General features: G+C 43.5%; 1 protein-coding gene across 2 annotated transcripts in view; it reads right to left on the reverse strand.

Moving 5' to 3' along the window:
* The window catches only part of LOC143358319 (uncharacterized), a 418,334-nt gene that overhangs the window by 337,528 nt on the left and 65,538 nt on the right, over positions 1–15,268 (reverse strand). The window lies entirely within an intron of this gene.

Here is a 15,268-nt window from a genome sequence, read left to right on the forward strand (position 1 = left end):
GACATTTTGATTACGTTATTTTTTTTATCCTTGGTCAGAACAGATTCAAGATTAAGTTGTTTTCTAGACAAAGATAAGTCTAAACAGATCTTATTAAAACTGTAGCTTTTATCTTAAACGTTAATTTAGTTGGTAAACATTTCCACAGATAGCTAAACGTGCACAATAAAAGAAATATAAGGGCAAGTACCACTGTGCTTTCCGTACCTGTACCTTAGGGATTTACAAAGGTAGTTCGAATTTATACTTTAAAAGAAAGAAATGTTTTAAAAACCGATATTTATTGCAGGCTCTTCTGACTTCTTTCACTTGTAAAGTTTTGCGACACAGTTGGCAAGAAAGTTTAAGTGGGTGAAAGGTTCGTTCCAAAATGCCTAGAACTGAAAAGAGACGAAAGATTAATAGGAATGAAAACTTAGTAGAATAAAAATTTGTAAGCTCAGTCGAAACTCGTTCGGTATAAAATTTACTCTACCCGGCGCTTGTGTCTTATCGTTCCAACTTCGTACGTTTGTTATAGAAATTTATGAAACTCAATTTTTAGCCACACATCTTGGCTGAACAAGTAACTCTTTGTTGGTACAAGTCGAATGTGTCCGCCCGAAAAAAAGAGTTCACTCCATATTTCGTCCAGATGTTGAGCAAATTGCTTTCTCCAACCGCGTGTCATAAGAATTTTTTATTCCATTCAATTTCTTTTACGTACACACGCTATATTGTTGTACTTTTTACAAACAAGTTTTCCTAAATTAGAACGGACAGTTTTAATAAAGAACGTTTCAGGAGACTGTAAAATTAATGATGTGTTCAATGTTCACCGGGGAACAATAAGGAAAATTCATTAAAAATTTACACAACAAAACAAGTCTATTTTCCAAGAAAATTTCTTCAAAATTCCGTCCGTCCCTTCTTTATTATTCATTTTGAAATTAAAATATTCACGGACGGAGCTTAATTTATTATTTACCTTTGCGTCGACAATCCATTATTCAAAACACCAATAATTTAAACAGCGATATAACCAAGTATGTCTGATATTTAACACTAAGTTTACGGGACCCGTCAAAATGACGGGTTCTAGTATTTTTAATTTACGATTATTGAGATTGCGAAGATCCATCTACGTGAAATTACTCAACAAACTTATTTCCTTAGGTATATATTATTTAAAAAATGGATAGACACATTCTTCTTATTTTTATAAAGTAATGTAAAATACTCACTTTTAATGCTCCGTAAACCTAGTGTTAATATCATAATAATTTTTAGTTTAGCCATTTTTGTGAAATATGATGTCACGATTAGGCTGCGGATTTTATGCATTTATGATTGATTAATTAAAGCAGTGGACATATTAAACAGATATTTTGTACAGGTTCTTTTGTACAATGATCCACAGTTCAGTCATGATTTTTTCCCCGCTAGATCATTAGTAGTGCGTTGCAGCGTTAAGGTCTTCGTAGATCCGCGATAAGGTAGAGTGACTACATTACCGTAAAAAAATGGTTTCACGTGGCTCAAGTTTTCGTCCTTATGTAAGAATATTTTGTCGTTGGTAAAGGGCTCGTTCGAAAGAGGAAGGTTCAATCTAGCGCGCGCTGGTCAGGAGCTGCCGAGATTATGCAGATATTTGGTAACATAAGCGAAAAGAAGTAGGCCAAAAATTGACGATGCGCGTGCCGTGGAATCCAAGCATTTTTCTGCCATTGGATGAGTTTTCTGGATGAAATCGAGAGCAGCGCGCGCTAGAAAATATCTGGAAGGCTGTGAATGGAAATGATTAATTAAAAAGTGACGTGACTATCCCGGGCCCTTAAGGGTGGTCACGAACGCTGACTCTTCGTGGCCGATCGATTCTAGCCGAACGGAGCGCAAATGTTAACGGCGCGTTGTCCTGACGAAAAAACGTTTCGGGAATGTGGTAACATGATCGCGGCGACATGTGGCGGTCCCGTGAAAATGTTGCAGCAGGCTACTGGTTGGAAGCGCGGTAGCCGAATATGCTTGCCGAATTATGCATCGGGACCGAATTATGTATCGTAACGTGGTTTGTACTTTATGCCGGTTCGCGTTACCACCGGCAAGACATCGAACCCGGCGAAAGCATCGAGCTGGGAGCATTTCACGACGATCGGCTCGCCATCTGCCATAAACGCGCATAAGGAGCCGAACACGGTCGTGCACGTGCCTACACGCGAGAGGTTCGGCACCAGCTGTTAGGGCAGCCTGAAACGAAGCCACAGCTGTTGCTGAACCTGCGACCGATCGATCCCTCGCATTTTTATCACAGGACATTCAACACACAGAAACGTACTGATTCCGAGGAATGATTATACGCGTTGTTGCGCGCATAATGCCACCTTCGCTCCCTGTGATTTCAGCTATGAATAGAGCCGGCGAACGAGCTCCTCGAATTGCTCTGCAATGGTGGCCACAACAACCGGGCGTTATGCGCGCCGCCATATCTCTGCTCGCCTTTCGGCGTCCTTCTTGCCGATTTGTCTGCCTAGAAAAATTAGGCTTGTGCTAATGATGGACCATTGATGGACAGTAATATTCGGACAGTTTTCAACTTTTTGAATATTCAACCATACAACCTGGACTTTCGGGGTAGCTTTAAGTAAAGCATTAATTACCTAAATCGAAATGAATTTAAATATTCAGGTCTTAAGAAAATGTGACAGTTCTACATTTGCCATTTTACTGCATTCTAAAGAAAACAGTTATATCAGAATCCACCTCGGCAATTAAACATTAGAATTGTATGGAGCGTTGAATTGATATCCTTTGCTACTTTGATCGGTACAGCAGGTGTTATTCGAGTTTTAAAAAATACCCAACAGCATCTAGCGAAGAGGACACAAGGTCTCTCACAGTGACCGTGCTAGGTCAGTCGAGTCCAAGTAGGTCTTCCGCGAGCACGAGCTAAACTTCGAAGTTTGCGATTCATGCGAGGAGTCAAAGCTATAAAAGAGTGAGGAGAGTGGCATTGTGTAAGTGAGCCTTGTTGAAAAGGTCTGTCGAGGGGCTGATCGAGACTTGCTAGTGCGGTGACCTAGCAGCTGACCCATCCTGCCAGCCCACCAAATGATAATGAAATTTTAACCGTATGCGCTCGTAGCCATTTTGACTACAGAAGTTCAGCATTCTACACCTGTCCATTCGTTATTAATTTCGAATGTTTTCGTTACATACGACCTTTTCTATTCTCTCTATATTTTTCTTCTTCCATATTTAGTAACGTAGAAATTCTGTGAATTATAGTAATTTTTAGTTGTGCGTCAGAAAGAACAAGTCCAAAGGGTTAAAGCAGGTGATTATAAATGTCAAATAATAATGTTCTATAATTTTATAGTAATAATACAGTACACCGTTCGTCGAGGCACACTTTTCCAAAGGAATTAAACGTGGTGGCAAGCTAAATGAAGTTTCAGTCGGCGCAACTGAAAGTTTCACACGATTAAAATTCGTGGTGTAAAAGTTGAAACCGCAATGATTTATCCCAAAATAAGTGGTTATCATGGAAAACGCTTGCCGTTAGAGCCTTCCTTGTTTGAGAAGAGTTCCGCGAACATGAACCGCTTAGAGGTATATTTAACTTCAATTTGGCGTTTACAAGCTGTTATTATAGTTCTGCACACACGACGGCGCTCTAATGGTTTGTTTACCGTTATATTAAAACGAAAATTGATTTCTAGGAGAAAATAAACGACGCGATTGAAAATGTTGAAATTAATCATTTAAATTAAACGAGCACTTTGACCGAACGCTCAATTTTGCTCATAAATACTGTTCACGTGCAACAATTCTTTACCAGAAATAGTTAATCTTTCTGTGATGTAAAGAAAATCGATGGATGCTTCTTACAGTAAGTCTTACCAAAGTTTTTAATTAAAAATGTTACTTTCTTTGCCATTGGTTTACAATCAATTAACCGGTTGTCCACGATAAAGCAATACATCAATACTACTCAAATACTACTTTGAAATTTCAGAAAATTTCAGTATTGGGAAGAACACTTTATTATTGAATAACACATTTAAAAAATTGGGTGGTGAGAGACGCCTCAAAAACCATACATTTGTTAAGCTTTCACTTTGTTTTCGATATTTCGCGTAAAAGAAAATTCGGCGTGTCTTTAAAACCGAATTGTGGCACCAACGAAAAATAGGGTTGCATTACGGGGTCGATGGTACGCACAGTTTCGAGATTTTTTGTACGACTTTCCTCAACTTTCCTTGTAAGTTCGAACAAACAACACACGGCGTATAAAATTCAACGGCCCTCGTAAAATCGAACGATGGCAGACACTTATATAAAATTAAGCGCGTGCATCATCCCGTTAGAACATGATATATGTATTTAAGTTCTGGCAGAAGCTTTCATCCAGTTGTTAGGTTGGTTGCAGGCGCAGCTGTTCCTAAACTTGCAACGACCGATCCTTGGCATTTCCTTCGGAATTCGAACTCGCTTACAGAATGACATCGAGGAATGGTGTATCGGGTTATCGACCAGAGAATACTGGCCGCCTCTCGTACAAATTATACAGGTCAATCATTCACCGAACTCGACGACCTTAACACGATTTTACCCACCGATGTGTTGGAGACGCAGTCTGCCATGCATTCGCCGTACACAAACGGTTGCACAGTGATTTCTCTATATATGTCGCCGAGACCTGGATGAATTAAAAGTTATATTTGGTATCGAATGTATTGATTGAATAATTCCAACTAGCATCGCATATTAATAACTAGCAGACTATGACATTTTGCTTGTACAAAATTGTTTCCAACAACAGTCCCACGACGTTACAGAAAATACAGTTTGTTTAAGGCTTGACGAAGGAAAGAATATTTGAAAAAATTCTACGTTTCGAATCGAACGTACAGTTGTACATTTTAATCTTCCATCTTTGATGTATGTAACCATTTAGTGAACCGTGTATGTACTCTAATCATGTTACCGTTGCGCACTGATATTCTATTAGCGGTTGTACACGTACGTACAGTTCGCACACCTGGTTCGCTCTTATTTATTCCTAGTTAACACAGTCGACGCGTGTAATGCTAATCGAATTAATTTGTTGCACGCAAATGAATGCGCAGATATATATATATATTGCGATACAATTGCGAGAGTCTGTCTGCTACGACAATCGAACTCTTGTTATCATCGGAATCCGAAGGAGAACGAGCAAGACTGTTGCTCGCATGTGCGACATTGTGCGGCGCATGTCGTCCTACTTGGCACGGACACAATGTTTTAATCTTTGCTCCTGATCGTAAACAGAGGGCAGATTTGCACGAACCGGAGCACACGCTGGAAACACTTCGGTTATAATTCCGCGAATGGTCGAATGCATGAATCTAGAATGGGAACGTGAAAATGTCGATTCTCTGCTGCCTTGTTCCATTCGCGTCCGGCGTGTCCGACTGTACACGATGATTACTTAATTGATACGCGCAATAACCATCTACTCGGTGTACGGAAAAGTTTTAGTCTTGTTCAATCAATCGTGCATAATCACTTATAATCTTATAGTCGTTCAATGCAAACGTGGCGCAGGTTGAAACAATCGGTAGACTGCGGATCTTTGTGTAAAATAAGAATTGTCCAAGTCCGTTGTCGGAATTGTGTAATCCATTGTGTATTTATTCAATGGTCACTAGACTGCGGATCTATACAAACTTGCGACAAACATGAAACCGAGGAAAGATTCCGAGAATTTCAGAGAAAAATGATTAAGAATGAAAATAAATACAGCTGACAGTTTTGCATAAAAATCCCCAGTCTGATAAACGCTGTACGAACCACGCATTAATAGGAATTCGGACAAAATTTAACAAACCCGGAATAGTCAGAATAATTTTGCTCCAGCAAGAGAGCAACACTAAAACCGGCAAATTTAATTTAGATTCCCTCGGAACGTTCGCGCGCTTGCGAACAAATAAAAATAACACACACGCGCGCGCGCGACTCTATTATTCAATATTTCCCCGGCGAGTCGTCGCCGCTAAGAACGCGAGCCGCGATAATTGAAACAACGTGTAATTTAACCTGTTCACACCAGCTGCTTGGTGCGCATTCGACCCGTTAAATCGCGGAAAGTTAACCGAACGCGTGTCTGTCAACTAACAGTTCGATGGAGAGAACAGGAGAACAATTAAAACATATGGCCGTGACAGATAAATTGAAATTCGGGGGTATTTAAACAGGCTCGTGGCGCGGAGAAGTTCGAGAGTGAACTGATGGTAGTCGGCTGGCCGGGGCTGGTCAGTAAAAATTAATTCACTTCGAAACTTCCTCGGGCTCGAGCCGATGGCCACACAGAGAGAAAAGGGGAGAGAGAGAGAGAGAGAGACGAAGAAGATGGCTTTCATCTCGCGAGGGGAAAGGGCGAGAAGAAAGGAGCTTTCTCGGGGACGCGCATATTATATTAGCATCGCCCGCAAGATTTCGCGTGCAGCTGATTTTGCTTACCGTTCGGGGAAAAAGGTTTAGCCCCGAGATTCAAAGGGGATAACGACACCAGCGGACAAGAAGAAGAACCGAATGAGCGAGGGGAGCGCGGGGGAGTCAGGAAAAAAGACGAAGAGGGGCAAAGGTGGGTAGGGATGGCGTTGAAGGTGGAAGTGAAAATTATTCTCGGGGAATTTCACCCGAAGCAGCCGCCGCCGCCGCCGCTGCCGTGGCGCGGAGAGCCTAGGGAAGAAGAAGAAGAAGAAGAAGAAGAAGAAGAAGCCGTTCGTCGGCCTCTCCTCTTTTTTCCGACCTTCTCCTTTCGTGTCTCGGTCGGGTTCTCTTTTTGTTTTCACGCTAGGCGTCCCGAGGGGGATGCGTTAAAGCCTGGCTGTAATCCGGGCGATGCAATCAAGTAGATGAGACGGGACTGTAACCTTCCCTCCCTCCGCGCGTCACCTTTCGCTTCTCGCTCTAACCCTACCCCTTTCTCTCTCCCTCCCTCTGGAGCCCCGTGGCCCCCTATCAGGCTTTAAAACCGTCTCCGTCTCTCCTCGGTTTAAAATCGTCAGATCTCTCTTTTATCGCGTATACCCGTTCACCGGTGTACCCGCTCCCCTCCAATCTTTCTTCCGACGACTCGACTTTCCTCCTCTCCTCTCTCTCTCTCTCCCACTCCCCATGGTTCACTGTTCCCGTGTATCTCGCTTCCTCGATTATACCGAACGTAGTTGGGCCGCAGCTCACCGTCTCGCTCTCGCGGGTAGCTTTTAAAGCAACCACCTAGCAGCGCACCTCCATTTACCTCTCCGCGAGGGCGAGCCGCGGCGGTAACGAAGCTTAAGCCACCCTCACAAATCATTCGTTTTAGTCGCCGGTCGGGGCATTAGTACGTGCCACGTTTGCCCTCTTCTCCTCCTCTGGCCGCGCCGCACCGCGTCGACGGTGGCGAACGCACGCACACACAGGAGGAACCAGGGGCGATATCATTGGCAGCATCCCTTCGAGGAAGCCAGGGTGCGCCGCACCGCGTGTCGTCGGCACCGTGAAGCCGTGGGAGAACACGCGGAATGGTTGCCTGGAGTGCAGCCGCGACGAGGAGAGGTGGAAACCTCGTCGTCGAACTCGCTGCGGGAGACATTCCGCGGGAGATTTCTCTTCCTCTCCGTCCTCTTTTAGGTGACAGACGACGACGACGACGAGGGCGCGGCGCGGGGACCGTCTCCCCCCGAAGAAACGAGTGTCTGCTGGATTGCCTCTCCGTTCTTTGAGTGCTCATTGGCGCATAACCAATGAGCGAGCGTTTAAAGAAATTTTTTGCCGGCGCTCCTCTCCGTCGCCGAGGAGACACCCGCTGCCGGACCAGCCGAGGGTGTATCGGTGAGGGTTTGCAATTGTGAACTCGGCCCGGTTGGAAAGGGTAAACGAAGTCTTCCGGTTAAATCGAGTAACGCCGGCAGTTTATGAAATGCCCGTATCGCGCGACCGACGAGAAAGAGGGGGGCTGTACTGGTTTAAAGTCCTTCTAATTAGAGGACGGTGTTTGTTAATTGCCTCGTTTACAGTGTAAGCCTTTTTTCGGGATGTGTTAAGGGCGGATTAGCCCCGCGCGCGCGGACTTGTAATGCCGGAGATTGGCTGCCTGCCTGCCTGCCCGCCTGCGAAACGGCCGTCACCCTTTGAAGTCATTTTTGCAACCCTTGTATGCAAATCGTGCGGCGGGACGCGCAGTTGATGAGCCTTTGTCCGAGCGATGCGGCCCGGCGTGGCTCGAAATTGTACATCTATTAGACGAGATGATGAGAACTGGCCCGAGAGCGGGCATAATGCCGGAGAATTTGCGAATCCGAAGTACCGGAACCTCGACAACGCGGACCACTTATTAGCCCTTCGTGAACGTCCGCGCGCTGCGCTGACTCTGCCGAATATTTCGAAATTGATTAGACAAGGTCAGATTACCGGCGGACGTTATGATTTGTGACGAACAGAGTGCGGGACTTTATGCATTTGTGACTTGTAAACATTTTCAGAAAATCCGAGAACATAAAATACAGTAGAATTTGGTACGATTTCTGTGTGTTTTGGATCTACAATGGCTGTTCACACTGAAAGTAAAATTTCATGTGATTTCGGGTTCTTAACACTAGAACTACCGAACCAGTCAAAATGACTGGTGGATGATTTTTTCTTTCACGATTAGTGAAACTGTGAAATTTTTTAATATATCTCTTCTTTGGAGTACGTGTTACCATAAAAATCGTATGAAACTTGAGCAAACTCAATCTTGCTGTTACTATAAAGGGATAAATCTAAGTCACGTTTAGGGCTCGGCAGTTCTAGTTTTCTCTACGAAAATGGAAAATTGCATAAACATTCGCAATCCAGTGATGAAATATTAACGTATTTCAGAAAGCTCGGAACATCGACGCAGTACTCCCATCTTACACAAATTATTGTTCAAAGAACAACAATATTATTTCACATGAGGTTCGGTAAATTTTTGCCGGTTTCAGTTTCATCAACCAAATTACTTCGGTTCTGTTGGATTTTCTGCAGGTCGTGAGCTGCGGATCAACGTGTTAAGGATTGTTGAACATACTTGAACGATTGATTATAAAGTTCTTGTGTACGGCACGCGTCGTCGGGAGAGCTTGGTGGCGATAAAAATAATTTGTTACGCGGAAAGAAATTGTAACAACGTCGGTGGAGCACGGAGGCCGGGACGGTTTTAATTCGTCGAACCTCGTCCGATATTTCTGAACACGTGACAAAAAAAAAAAAACCAGCATTTCAATGAGGGGCACTGATCATTAAAAGCTTTTATGATTGTCCTCGTTCGCCGTATTTCTCTGGTTTCGCCGTGTCCCCGGCATTCGGACACGCGCGCGCGATTATCATGGAAATCGACGGGACGGCCGCGTCATTTAGAATAATCGCGCTCGCAGGCTTGCGCGGCCGACCGCGTTCCCAAGTAATCGAATCAGATAGTTATCAAGCGGCGGTGTTCCGCGTTTGCTCGCCGATATAGATATTTGAAACTAAATAAAGCCGACTGCTCGCGACCAATCGAACGGGAACAAAAACACCGACCGACTGCGATCATTCGCTGACATAATGGGACTACGATATTATAAGACATTCGGGACATTAACGGAGCGGCCGCTTAATATGGCGTTCATATTAAACAGCATTCTGTGCGAAACGAAACCGTTTATTTTGTTATCGAGCTTCTCGTAAATCGAATGCAGTATAGCAAGCTTCCAGTTTGAACAAAAATAATACAATTGGGCTTGCATAATGCGAAACAAGAAAAAGTTTAACACTAGGTTTAAGGAGCATTAAAAGCGAGTATTTTACATTACTTTATAAAAATAAGAAGAATGCGCCTATCCAAGAAATAAGTTTGTTGAGTAATTGCACGTAGATGAATCTTCACAATCTCAATAATCGTGCATTAAAAATATTAGAACCCGCCATTTTGACGGGTAAACCTAGTGTTAAATTTTACAATGACTATTTCACTGTGTTTGTTATCCGGGGTTAAATGCGACGTTGAGTCAAGACTGTGGAATCAAGATCGCATGAAGTTCGTGATGTTAAGAATTCGATTGGAAATTCGATCGAAATCGAAAATGTCAAGTAGTCTGGAGATTCGGAGGATGTTTTATAATTTAGTTCACCGGTGTATTTTGAGTTGGTTGATCGCGCGAAGAAGAGCAATCGGAATATTTCGCAGAGAATAATACCTGTCGAATCGCGCGTCGACGCTACCGATGCAGCTGACGATGGAGCGTCGAATGCGGTTTTGGGCATCGGAGCAACGCAACTATGCCGCAAATAATTATTGGCTGGGTCGCCGTGAACCCACGTTTAATCGTCCGTACGACTGCATATTAATAGCGAGGCATTCAATGTACGCTTCCGTACAGGTGTCGACTGCAGTCACCGGCAACGGAAGCATATTTTTGCGTCGGCACGATCATCGACATACTCAACGATTTTACGGGCGCTACTTGATCCTGATATCGTGACTCTCTCTCCCTCTCTCTCTCTCTCTCTCTCTCTCTCTCTCTCTCTCTCTCTCTCTCTCTCTCTCTCTCTCTCTGTCCCTCGGTGCTGACGTTCACTCGTATGCATGCGTTCAACTGCCTATCGATAGTCTCTATGATGAAAACTTGATAATATCGGTTCGCAAATGACATTTACAAGAAGGAATTTCCTGTTGATTAGTTCGACCCAGCTGCCGATTGAATATGCCAATAAGTGTGATAGGTTGATGCATGTGAAATGTCCTTTGATGTTAAGCGACTGTGTTTTTATCAAATGTAACGTGTACTAATGGAGATATGATCCACCGTAATTAACGAGCCTCTTTCGCCTAGGAACGAGTGCATTTATTTCGTTTCTAAAAAATCTGGGTTTTTGGAAAGGGCGATTTTTTAAAAATCAGTTCTCCTGCGCAGTTCAAACTTTCTCGTTGACGAAATTAATCGATCCTCATTCGTAGGAATAAGGAAAAATTCATAGACGTTTATATTATTTAATGTCATAATTGAATCAACGAAACACAAACAGCTTTGCTGAGATTCAAACTTCGGGAATGATTTCTTGATTAAAAATTATTGATCCGGAGCATATGTACATGATAACGGAAATGCTCTTTTCGTTATAATTGTATCGCTGGCTTTCAATTTACAATTGCATTTAGTAAAATAATTACAGCACGCGGTGCACGTAAATAAAATTGATCAAATGTTATCAAATATAACTCGACGGTCGAATTTAAATCCTTGCTAAACCGGTTAAGTGATTGTTGTTTGACTGTGTACACGCACTGGAATAATTTGTAACAAAGAGACTAATTTATAAAGCTGGTCGGTCCCGGCACGGCTCTCATAAATCCAACGTATCTGCATTTGATAGTCTCGACCGTGGAGCATTCCTTAATGACTGGGTCCTCTTTTCGAGAAATCCCAACGGATCATCACTTCCAGGAAATCAAATTCCTCGCATCAGTCCATCCCTCATCTACCCAACTCCGGTTAGTCCTGGTCGAGAACTAATTTATACAGCGTGACTCATAAACGCACAACTGTGCTTCAGAAACAAAATCTGCGTATTAAAAAAGGAAAATTATTACACGATTGGGAAACGTAATTAGCGGACCGTGGATCTTCGTGCAAAATAAACATTTTCTGCATCAGTTCGAGGAGACGAAATGTAAAATACTACTACATTATTTTCAACTTATTAAGTATTTTAAGAAAGAAAGTCAATTTCTATTTCACTCCAGTTTGTTGCAATTCAAGTAGAATACTTTTATTTTGCACAAAAATCCGCAGTCTGAAGACACTGTAATTTTCACTTCCCTTTTCTTAATGGTAAACTTTTCGAATAATTTTGGTTCTACTTATAGTGACAGATATGTTTCAAGGTAGCATAGTCATTGGCAGACCGATGAAGCTCGTGGCTTCTGAGAAAATCACGGGACAAGGTTGAATAACTAAGTTTCGAGGAGAATGCATTCAATGTTACGCAAATGATCCGCGTCATCGATGACATCAAATCTATCAAGATTAATTTATGATTTCGTTTTTGTAACGCTAAACCAATCAACACGCCCGTCAGATAACGGTTCCGGATTTTTTATTCTACGATTATATAAATTACAAAGATTCATTCACGGGGAATGACTGACTCAATTATAATACGTGCGAGGAATTAATATATCCGGGGACCATTGCGCTTTTTGTGGGGGGGGGGGGGCAGACTGTAATTCCTACGTCACACCTACATACTTCGATCCCTAATTTCGGAAGCGTCTGGTAAACTCGGTTGACAGGACAGGATGCGACTCGAGACTGTTCGACGCACGCGCGTACGGGTAACACTGCGCCAAAGTGAATAATTATCGTCAGCAGTCGGTATGATGAAACTCGATTGCTTAATACAGCAATTACTGGTACGAAACGCCCGTTGCGGCAGCGGAACAATTTATACATAGTTTGTGTCGGGGGAGATAACAAAATTTGCCGAATGAAACAGACCGCTTATCCTCTCCAAATTAAAAACTAACCGAAACGATAACGTCGAGGGCCCGTCGGGAGGTAGAGGGAGGGAGGCAGGGATGTGTGGGCGAGAGGATAGGTCAGGGCGGTCGGCGATGGAACAGTAAATTAAAAACGAACGCAGGCATATTCGTACAGAGGAGAGCCGGGTCGGGTCGGGCCGGCGCTGCTAGTGTTCCCATTTCAGCAGATATGAGCGAAAGAGTTGCGATGCGTAGCCGGGCCGACGAAAATCCCGCTGGATAAACCGACGAAACGGTGCGGAGAGGGTGGCGTACGTCAACCGTCCGTGCTCGTTACGCTACAGGAAATCCTCGTAAAAGAAAATAAAAGACCTGCAGGTGGACGCCTAACATTTTCGCAACAAAAGCTAGTAGCACAGATATACGCGCGGATATGCCGCTATCAAGAAACAAAGGATTCCAGACGCGGATAGGCGAGATACGCCGCGCGGTTCGCGAGGGCCCGGTCTTCGTAGATTCGCGATAAGGTAGAGTGACTACATTACCGACGAAATATGGTTTCACGTGTCTCAAGTTTTCGTCCTTATGTAAGAATATTTTGTCGTTGGTAAAGGGCTCGTTCGAAAGGGGAAGGTTCAATCTAGCGCGCACTGGTCATGAGCTAACGAGATTATGCAGATATTTGGTACTATAAGCGTTAGAAGTAGGCTTGATCCAACTTAAGGGGGCCGGCATGGTTTGAAATCCATATACGTATGCAAGGGTCAAAATCTAGACAAACTGCCGCTTCAATATTGCAACGAGCAGTTTAGAAGTGGTCAATTGTGTTTCCTAAAAGTCCAATATACGTCTGTATGGAGCCCAAATTGCGAATTTCTACCTCATCGTGGAGTAATTTGTAATATTCGGCAGAATATTCGAATTCTGAAGCAAGTATGACGTCACAAGATGGCTGCCGCTGAGAGATTAAGGGCCCGGTCTTCGTAGATTCGCGATAAGGTAGAGTGACTACATTACCGACGAAATATGGTTTCACGTGTCTCAAGTTTTCGTCCTTATGTAAGAATATTTTGTCGTTGGTAAAGGGCTCGTTCGAAAGGGGAAGGTTCAATCTAGCGCGCACTGGTCATGAGCTAACGAGATTATGCAGATATTTGGTAACATAAGCGTTAGAAGTAGGCGAAAAATTGACGATGCGCGTGCCGTGGAATCCAAGCATTGTTCTGCCATTGGATGAGTTTTCTGGATGAAATCGAGAGCAGCGCGCACTAGGAAATAGCTCCAGCTAGAAATTCAGCTATATTTTGTCTTGATTCTCTGCGGAATAAAGCCGAAAAAACTTGAAGCACGTTTCAAAAGATTGAAAAAATGTGACAAGTTTAGTCAGAGACTTGAGACACGTCGGATCAAGACCAAGACGGATCTTAACTCTGTATGTGAAGGTGTACTAACGGTTACCCAGGTACTTGGTTGACCACGCAAGAGTAGAATTGGATCACAGTAGGCATACCTGGAAAAAAAGAAAAACTTTGTTGAAATATTACGTGTTGGAGTATCATAAAAATATATTAGATATATATTATAAATATATTGCAAAGTTCGCCGGAAAGATCAAAAACACGAACCATCTTGGATACTATCCCAACTTTTCAAACGGTGTCTATATTAATTTGCTTCGGGTAAAACATTTCGTTGAAAATTGAAAAAAGAACTAGGATGATTCCTCTGAACAAAATCACTTAAAATGAGAGACGACGTTACTTACGGTTCGAATTAATATAATATTATGCAGAGTGTTTCCCACGCGATATCCACAACAAAAATTAATTCTAAAAACTAAATAAATTATATTCAATTATATTTAAGTAGTTTCCAACGGTCCTCAAGGCCCAAAGAGCGTTTCTATGTTTCGTGGCGTAAAAATGAAAATTCTAAGTCAGTAGATCAGTCAAGTTCCGCGGGTTTCAAACACCGTTGAAGAAGCTTCCGGCCGAGTTATCCGAGCTCGTTTCCAAAGGAATAATACGGACGGAGATTTGTGTACACGTAACGCGAAACTACTGTAAATGTCCATGGGAACGGGCAAAGCTTTCGGTGTTTCGCGAGTTGCGTTTCCATCGAGCGTACGAGAGTTCCGAGTCCGGGCCGACAATGAGAATTGATGGAACTGAGCAGCGGAATGCGAAAGCTGGACGTAATCGGTTTATACGGACGGGCCGGGGCGGAGGTGTTGATATCAGAGACCATATAAAGATAAGTCCCAGTTTTTATACCTCGGCTGGCTGCGCCCCCGGGCCGAGACGCCTCCATAAACGAGCGTAAACGCGAGCTAAATGTCGCGAGAATCGCTTCTTTCTCGTTCAGGATTCTCTCCCCGGCCGTTCCGCTACCCTCGATCCGTAAGAATTAGCGGGAATGCGATTTTTATGGACGGTGAATTCGAGCGACTTGGATCCAGCTCGGAATCGTCCTGGCATTGGATTTAATTTTATCGGGACGGCGAAAGGTGGATATGACCCCGTTCGAATACGATATTTCGCTATCGTTCGACTTCTCCCGAGACTGGGACCGGACGAAGCGTGCACGATTCGTATCACTGAAACTCGGCCGATCTCTCTCCCCGATATCGTGTCCAACTAACAACAAGCGAAACGCGGGATCTAAAAGTCGAGCACACCGACGGACAAAAGTAGTAGCCGACGAGAGAGCAACTTAATTAGAGAGGACTGAAATGTTCGATAATTGGCCGGAAGGTCTGGAAAAGTGAAATCAAAA

Source organism: Halictus rubicundus, chromosome 10 (assembly GCF_050948215.1).
Source record: "Halictus rubicundus isolate RS-2024b chromosome 10, iyHalRubi1_principal, whole genome shotgun sequence".
Classification (NCBI taxonomy): Eukaryota; Metazoa; Arthropoda; class Insecta; order Hymenoptera; family Halictidae; genus Halictus; species Halictus rubicundus.